This window comes from Musca domestica, unplaced genomic scaffold, assembly GCF_030504385.1.
Source record: "Musca domestica strain aabys unplaced genomic scaffold, Musca_domestica.polishedcontigs.V.1.1 5, whole genome shotgun sequence".
Classification (NCBI taxonomy): Eukaryota; Metazoa; Arthropoda; class Insecta; order Diptera; family Muscidae; genus Musca; species Musca domestica.
The window spans coordinates 7,553,047-7,562,665 of NW_026712346.1; the positions used below are offsets into that span (position 1 = coordinate 7,553,047).

Below are 9,619 nucleotides of genomic sequence, written 5' to 3' on the forward strand. Positions count from 1 at the left end.
TTTTTAGCACGGCCTACGACTACGTCTACGACACTTGAACGCCTACGACAACGCCAACCATAATAAGGGTGATTATTTTTAATTTTCCATCAGGTTTTCTTTTACACCATAACCATAGCGGGAATTCTGCTCTGGGTATGTATTTACTCCAATCCCAAGAAATATTTAATGCTATTATAATGATTATAATAATATTATTTTTTCAGCTCTGGTGCGCCGCCAGGAGCGAACCCTATCCATAGTAATAAACGCGAGCATCTCTTCATGAATGGGTGGAGGAGAAGCAGAATTGTTTTCATCCCTACGTTACTTTCGATTGATCAAACCCTATTTAACGTTATGCCAAAAATATTTATTGATTCATTGTTTTCTTGTAATATTTTCATGTTTATTTTCCTGCAGCGACTTTTGGCCAATTATTGGTTGGGTAAGTATAAATGCCTTTAATGGTTTTTAAGTGCATGTAGAAACATTTATTTATTGCAGTCATGAACATCCACCATGTCTGTCCACGGAAACACACAAAAGTTTTCCTTATTTTTTGCCATTGGACTGGATTTGCTGCCGTATGGTTGTTTTACCCACAACAATTCATTATATTGGGCAAATGTGACAACAGGATAAGTACTTCAATTCATTTGATTGATATATCTAATTAATGTTTTTGTTTCTCTATTTAGGTAAATATTCCCGGCTTCTGCAATCTTTATACTTGGTGTCCAGATTGGTGCCCAAGTTGCTTTAAATCAATATGTCCTGACAGTGCTGTGTAATTTGCAGTCTGTTCCTTTCCTAATGCCCTTTTTATTTTCATTTTAGCTCAATATTAGTTATCATTACGGTGATACCGCCGTGGTACAACATTGGGACTTTTACGTAGTTTGAATCAGACTTTTGCAACTGCAACTTTGGTCTAACTTCGTAGGGCATGATGACATAGTTCCGACCAGGTATAGGGCCCCCATATGGTTATGTGGTTTTGGTCCAGCTACATGGCTCAAAAGCTGTAGCCTAATTAGAATTCACAACTACCTAACATTTTCCAATTTTGCCATAGTAAGATAGCTCCTCAGCGGATGGCCTTACCTTCTTAAATCTTTTACGTGACAAGTCCCTAATGACTTACCTTGCATATCCTTAACTTCAAACATATTGTTTCCCACGGGTTTAACTATCCTACATTTTAGATATTTCCTGCAAAATTTTGAGATGATGTTCTTTCCAACATCACTTAAAATATGGTTCCGTCTAAAAACCTCCTGTCCAGGTAAAATTGTACTGCTCGCGCCGCGTTTGGCACTCCTCTCATATGCATGGTGCAGGTTTTTTGCTATTCTTTCCCTAATGACCTCCAACCTTTCCTTCCGACCTAAGTCATTTATTGAGTGGTCATATAGTGACTTTAAATTGGTGTACATTTCGTATCCGAAAAGAGCGAAAAAGGGTGTTACACCAGTGGCTGTATGGATTGATGATCTTAATGCACATTCAATTTGTGTTAGGTAAACATCCCAATACCTATGGTCATCATCTTAATAAGCTCGAATTGCGGCTAGTACGAACTGGTTTACTCTTTCTGAGGCGTTCGACTGCGGCGAGTAGGGTGCTGTCTGCATATGGTTGATCTTAGACATTTCAACCATTTCCTTGAATCCTTTAGCTGTTAATTGGGCCCCATAATCTGTATGAATGGTCTCGGGAACTCCGAATTTTCTACATATCTCTTGTACTAAAAATTGAACGAAATTAGATGTGGTAGCTTCTTTCATGGCTTTTAGAAACACAAATTTGGAAAAGTGATCATCAACTATAAATACATAACTATTGCCTGATTTTGATCGTGGATATTTACCTAAAAAATCCATATAAGATTTTTGAAATGGGCGTTCTGTTACGACTTCACAACCTATTGTCGGTCGTGTATTTCTATTGACAGGTTTCGTTTCTTTACATGTTTGGCAGTTGAATATATATACTGCTTCACCTGTTGTACCATTTTCGGCCAATAATAAAATATTTGCAGGCGGTGCAGCATCTTAGCTATGCCGCCATGAGCTGAGGTTAGCTCATCATGTGCCTTTTCGATTAACAAATGGGTTAATCTGTCTGGGATTCAAAGCTTGCAAGGCAGTTCAACAGAATTCAATTCAGTTTCTGGTTTTGTGCGTTTGAAAATGTAACCGTTTTCTATTTTTTAATCAGGCAATTTATGTTGGTTTTTCTGTATTTCTTCTATTAAATTTTTATATTCTGGACTTTCAAATTCTGTTGTTTCGAAATAAGTCATCGACCACATCATATTCCTCGACGACTTCAAGGCGGGATAGCGTGTCTGCCACCACATTATCCTTGCCTTTTTGATGCTCATTTTCGAAGTTATACCCCTGCAACATTAAACTCCATCTGGCGGGTCTCCCACTCAAGTCTTTTACATCCATTAGCCATTTCCGTTATGACTGTGAATTTCATTAGTTCTACATAAGGTCTGAACATTTTCACAGCCATAACGGCCGTCAGACACTCCTTTTCAGTCACGCTGTAGTTCTTTTGGCAACTGTTTAGCTTCTGGGAGTAAGAGGCTATGGGGAACTCTTCATCATTATCGCCTTTCTGGAACAATACTGCTCCTATTCCACAATCTGAAGAATCACATTGTATAAAAAATTATTTTGAAAAATCTTGAAGCTTAAGTAGTGGAGCTGTGGTCAGCGCTATTTTCAGTTCTCGAAAGCCTCTATGACTTTTGAGCTATGGTAAATGTAATACTTTTTTTCAAAGCGTCTGTCAAGGGGGCGGAAATACTTGCAAAACTTTTGATAAAACGGCGGTACCAGCCCGCTGTTCCTAAAAAGCTTCTCATATCCCTAGGGCTTCTTGAAATTTTTAGATTTCTAACCGTATTTTGTCAGGATCGGTTTTTAGGACCCCGCCTCCGATTATAAAACCTAAGTACCTCAACTCTTTAAAACAGAACATACTCTTGGTGAGGCCTATCGTCAGATTCGCACTTCTGAGACACTCCGCTACATGTTCTAATAATTTCAAATGAGTTTCGAAATCTTCTGATATAACCAGTAAGTCATCCAAATATATGAATACGTTTGATTTAAGTCGGGCCGGTATGACCTTATCCATAAGTCGGCATAGACGTTGTGCGGTATTACACAAGCCGAATGGTATCATTCTGAATTGATAGAGCGGACGACCAGGGACCGTAAAAACCGTATATGGCCACGACTCTTCATCCAGCTCTATCTGCCAAAAGGCATGTTTTAATTCTACGCTACTTATGAATACCGTCTGATCAATTCTACTTAGTATCCCGTTGATATTTTGTAATGGATACGCGTCTTTAATGGTTACGGCATTTAACTTACGCGCATCCAAACAAAAAAAAAACCAAAAAATGGGTTTTTCCCGGGTTTCCTAGCGATGGTCGTCCTATTGTTCCACGCACTTTCACTCTCTTCTATTACTTCAGCCCTATCATCTTATCCAATTCTTCATAAACAATTTGTTGCATAGCTGGTGAAATGGGGTAATGTTTATCCTTAATAGGATTTGTACCCTCCACTATCTTAATAGTGTGTTATTCAAGTGTGGTGTGACCAAGACCCATTTTTTCAAACGCAGGAAATTTCTTCATCACTCGATTAAGTTTTTCCTCTTGATCGGCACTAAGATTATGTTTTTCTTTTTAAATTCATTATCATCTGCATATTTGGCTTGAATCTTTGCAATGTCGAGTTCATTTACTTCTAATACGTCTGGAGCTAAGTGGAACGCTTTCCAGGAATCTATTCCTAAATACAATGATTGCTCAAGATCCGGGCATAAGTTTTCCGACTTGCACCTAGGGCACTTTGGTGCCACGGTATTGGGTTGACCACATCGGTAGCAAAACAACGATCTTTGTGAGGATAAACGGTCCATAAACCTATGACCTGTTTTTCACAGTTTCAACCGATTGGATCGGTTTTTAGTTATGACACATCCTGAACTTGATCATCCTCATAGTAATTTATGTTATAATCATTAATATCGGTATTTAGCTCGTTTACCCTAACGTGTCGGGTCGGAGGAGGAGGCATGAATCTTGTTTCACGTTTTGTGCATGTCTTTTCTGCTAAGATACACTCCATCCTGAGCTGTTCCATAGAACTAATGTTCATTGTGTAAATCATCTTAAAAATTTCTCCCTTTAAATTTCTTTCTACGATCTGAATAAGCTCTCCCCACTACATGGGTTGACCTGGATCTCAAAGTATTTATGGATTGGAAAAATTATCGATTCCTTCTCCTGGTTTTAATTTTCTGTAGACTATCTAGCTCATGACTTCAAAATTCGATCGATCAAAATTCGATCGACCAGCGAGTAGACTGGAACTCGGCAAAGATTTCTTCCCATGACACCTTGTATTGGTTCTTTAGGTATTCGAGTCGAAACACAAAGTATCCAACAGACATGCTAGACGGATTGCCATCAAATTTCAGCTTTAATTTCTACTTGGTCTATCCAAATTGGGACCGGGAGTTGCAAACATCCTATTATTCCGATTGCATCTCTGGATGTCTGTTGGGTTCGATTATGGGAGGTGGATTTGGAAACGAAAAAGAGGCGTTGTTAGGTTGATTGCTCGGAGCGTTCGTGCCAATATTCAAATTCTTTACTATGTTTCCTAATTTACCAATGGCTTCATATACTTTTTTCATCTCCATACATATACATTCCTGCACTAGTTGCCCTAAATTTATTTGTGCATTGGCATCTACCATTTCCCTCAAAACATTGTTTATATTGTCATTAGCTGGCGTGGAACTATGAAAAGAACTAGTTGACTTACCATTAGGGAGCATATTAGAAGTATTACAATTGGGGTTAGAAGTTGCGCTGATAGTCTGAGACATATCAAGTATGGATGGATTAATAAGAGGAGGTGGATTTACCATATTGCCAATCTTATCCCTTTTCCTATATTTCGGCAATGTTTGCCCCGATAATCTGCTAACATCAAATGACAAAGTGCTGTTCCTTTGGCTTCTACGTTTAGTTTCAAATAAGTTTTCTTCACTCATTGGTAAATGCCTTTTGATTCCACCAATAATTGAATGAAAACTTTGAATTCTTTTACAATCACCAATAAAATTGTTTTAATAAAAAATAATAAAAAGAAACAAAATTAAATGTTACAAAAATGTTATCTAGTTAGGTTATAGGTTATAAAAAACTAGTCACAAAACAAAAACACTTTTAAACAAAACAATTTCCAACAAATAGGGGTTCTCCTTTCGTTGGGTTGTGAGGTGTGTGTCTAATAATTATATATAGATTTTGTTAAAGAATGTCATTTCGGTTATCAAAACAGTTAAAGACGAACACTAATAAAACACGTGCTTTTAATATTTCTTTCGACTTTCGTCTTTACGGCATCTGCTTTTTTTCGGATGCATATTGTCCATTTCCCTTCGTAGAAAATTCTAACTGTTGCAGCTACTTAATGGAACCAAAACACAAAAGACAGGTCACTCACAATACATACATTGTTATACAAGTTATTGCATTGACCGGAAGTATTATACTAAATATCCTATTTTACCTTAAAACTAATATTGCACATTAACATGTTTTCAACAGAAAAACATGGCTCAATATCAGTCAGGCCTAAGAATATTGCTATAATACTTATTACTATGACTTTCCCTATGGTCTATTTTATTGCACGTAGTTGGTATTGCACAAAAAATCCTAATCTCGGTTCTAAATGATCCTATTTTTTAAGATTGGGCGCCATCTGTTACATTCCCCAATGTGGCGGAGCTAGAATGAACCATCCGACTTGCTCGCGGGCTCAGGGTCTCGGTTCTCAACCATCCATGTCTAACACCTCAGGGCGAACATATTTATTTATTTTTTTTTAAATGAGAACAAGAAGCGACACAAAAAAATTTACAAGCAAACGGGAATATTGATGTCTTTATTCCCACAACAGGCAAGGCCTGGATGAAAGGAAATTGAGGAAGAAGCTAGTTAATAACAAGGCCGAATGGTGGAGGGCCCTTCAAGCAGTTCATTTTAAGCGACACGGAGGAAGCAGCATCGCGCTTGTTACAATCAGAGACAATTGTAAATGCAGGGAACCAAGCAATTGGAATTCAACAGCGTCCAACACTTGGTGAACTAGAGATTGAGGAGGAACTGTTTGAACGGTTTGAAATTAGTGAAGACAAAGAAAACCACAATCCCTGCACACTGACTCCTCCAAGCGTAAACAGACTACACCGAAATACGCAACAGAAGCAGGTTGTTGATATCCAGGATGTCTGTACACAAATAAACCGCATCAAAATGAACTTAAGGAAGGGCTTCCAACGACTTATTCAAAAACTGACCTCAAATATGAACTTCTTGAAGAGCAGCTGAAGGTGCAAGCAGAATTATACAGTGATGTTAAACGATCATTAAATGATATTGAGAGGTAACAACGCAAAAACTTCAAACTGAATGAAGAGTTGTTAAAACAAAGAAAAATTAGTTATAAGTTAAAGGAAGAAAAATTAAAACTTCTTAAAGAAGAATATAAAAATAAGTCGGATTTCAAAAAGGAGTTATTGTGATGTAGGAAAGATGAAACTAAAAGGAGGCGTCTGCAATTAGAAGAAATAAGGAGTGGATTTCAGTGAAACCACTCATGTTAATAACATGAAGCATAGCTTTTATATTTTAATTTTAAAAATTAATTTTATAATTTTAATAATAAAATTAATTAAATATTTAAAGATAGCATTATTGATGTTCTTATGTCTAATGCGTTCACACGACGTTGCGTTAACTATCGGCATTTCAATTTTGAAATGTATGCAAATATTGTGTAATTCTGCACAAATTGCTGTTACTATTCCACACATATCAGGGGTGTAATGCAATTGTCTCGCTCCTAATATACAACGAAATAATGCAATTGCCTCGCTCCTAATACACAACGAAATCTGTTCTTCAACATCCCGTTCAACTATATTTCTTGTTTTTGAATGTCAAGTCATCACTAATTTTATTTAATATACAGTACGTACCTAATATCCATGTATTTCTTTCGACATTTTCAAACTTTTCTTACTTGTGCTGTTTCAATTCACTTGAATTCCAAACCAATGAGATGTGATGATATATATCTAATTCTTAATTTGTGATCACACACCCACAATAATAAAGAGAGTAAAGCTATTTGCATTATTTATAAGTTATGCAACATACCAACGTTACGTTAAGACTGTAGAAGCCTTTCCGGTTCAAGTATTTGAATCTCTCTTCCATTTTTGGCGCAACAATTTTTATGTGCGTTCCATCAATACATCCAATCGCTCCAGGAAATCCAGTATTTTTCAAAAAATGTTTCTTAATTTCATATTTTTCTTCTTCTGTGGTGGGAAAAGAGATCCAATTTGGACACAGCTTATCATGCAATACTTCTATGCACTCGCATTGACATTGCTGACAGACGACCGTGATAAACTGACATTGAAATCATTAACAGCACCCTTTTGATAACTTCCTTCAGCCAGTATTCGAATTGTTGCTGCTAGTTTTAGTGTGTTTGGGACAATTGTAGTTTTAACCCGGTTACGAAGGTCTGGAGTGATTTGAACCAAAACATATTTAAATGCATACTTACTTAGCCGGAAGTAACTAACAAATCTAGAGAAAAATATTTATTTTAGCTTCTTCCCCATTTTACTTTTTACTTACTGAGAATCAGTCATGGAAAATATGTGAGACTCCTGCCGCAATATTTTTCGCCTCACGTTTAAATCATTTTAAATATATACTCATCTTCATCCTCGGATAAAAAATTGCCAGCACTTAACATATTTCAATATTTAATTAACCAAATAACCGTTTTACTTTAACTATTTCAACTGACGCTTTTATTTCTTTTAATCAGGTAGCTCGTGAATTCTAAAAATGTTTATTATTCCAGAGCACCCTGCTTTTTTACATCTATTACAAAAAAGACGTAGTCGAAAATTGTACATAATACCAATTTTTTTAGCACGGCCTACGACTACGTCTACGACACTTGAACGCCTACGACAACGCCAACCATAATAAGGGTGATTATTTTTAATTTTCCATCAGGTTTTCTTTTACACCATAACCATAGCGGGAATTCTGCTCTGGGTATGTATTTACTCCAATCCCAAGAAATATTTAATGCTATTATAATGATTATAATAATATTATTTTTTCAGCTCTGGTGCGCCGCCAGGAGCGAACCCTATCCATAGTAATAAACGCGAGCATCTCTTCATGAATGGGTGGAGGAGAAGCAGAATTGTTTTCATCCCTACGTTACTTTCGATTGATCAAACCCTATTTAACGTTATGCCAAAAATATTTATTGATTCATTGTTTTCTTGTAATATTTTCATGTTTATTTTCCTGCAGCGACTTTTGGCCAATTATTGGTTGGGTAAGTATAAATGCCTTTAATGGTTTTTAAGTGCATGTAGAAACATTTATTTATTGCAGTCATGAACATCCACCATGTCTGTCCACGGAAACACACAAAAGTTTTCCTTATTTTTTGCCATTGGACTGGATTTGCTGCCGTATGGTTGTTTTACCCACAACAATTCATTATATTGGGCAAATGTGACAACAGGATAAGTACTTCAATTCATTTGATTGATATATCTAATTAATGTTTTTGTTTCTCTATTTAGGTAAATATTCCCGGCTTCTGCAATCTTTATACTTGGTGTCCAGATTGGTGCCCAAGTTGCTTTAAATCAATATGTCCTGACAGTGCTGTGTAATTTGCAGTCTGTTCCTTTCCTAATGCCCTTTTTATTTTCATTTTAGCTCAATATTAGTTATCATTACGGTGATACCGCCGTGGTACAACATTGGGACTTTTACGTAGTTTGAATCAGACTTTTGCAACTGCAACTTTGGTCTAACTTCGTAGGGCATGATGACATAGTTCCGACCAGGTATAGGGCCCCCATATGGTTATGTGGTTTTGGTCCAGCTACATGGCTCAAAAGCTGTAGCCTAATTAGAATTCACAACTACCTAACATTTTCCAATTTTGCCATAGTAAGATAGCTCCTCAGCGGATGGCCTTACCTTCTTAAATCTTTTACGTGACAAGTCCCTAATGACTTACCTTGCATATCCTTAACTTCAAACATATTGTTTCCCACGGGTTTAACTATCCTACATTTTAGATATTTCCTGCAAAATTTTGAGATGATGTTCTTTCCAACATCACTTAAAATATGGTTCCGTCTAAAAACCTCCTGTCCAGGTAAAAATTGTACTGCTCGCGCCGCGTTTGGCACTCCTCTCATATGCATGGTGCAGGTTTTTTGCTATTCTTTCCCTAATGACCTCCAACCTTTCCTTCCGACCTAAGTCATTTATTGAGTGGTCATATAGTGACTTTAAATTGGTGTACATTTCGTATCCGAAAAGAGCGAAAAAGGGTGTTACACCAGTGGCTGTATGGATTGATGATCTTAATGCACATTCAATTTGTGTTAGGTAAACATCCCAATACCTATGGTCATCATCTTAATAAGCTCGAATTGCGGCTAGTACGAACTGGTTTACTCTTTC

General features: G+C 36.8%; 2 long non-coding RNA genes across 2 annotated transcripts; one reads left to right on the forward strand and one right to left on the reverse strand.

Moving 5' to 3' along the window:
- Positions 1-1,620: 1,620 nt before the first annotated feature.
- On the reverse strand, positions 1,621-5,388 carry LOC131805032 (uncharacterized). Its single transcript, XR_009343481.1, has 2 exons — positions 1,853-5,388; positions 1,621-1,729 (listed from the first exon to the last, which is right to left on the reverse strand). It is a non-coding gene; the product is annotated as an uncharacterized LOC131805032 (long non-coding RNA).
- Positions 5,389-5,460: 72 nt separating this feature from the next.
- On the forward strand, positions 5,461-9,599 carry LOC131805033 (uncharacterized). The gene is made up of 3 exons (XR_009343482.1): positions 5,461-8,176; positions 8,248-8,468; positions 8,528-9,599. It is a non-coding gene; the product is annotated as an uncharacterized LOC131805033 (long non-coding RNA).
- Positions 9,600-9,619: the final 20 nt, after the last annotated feature.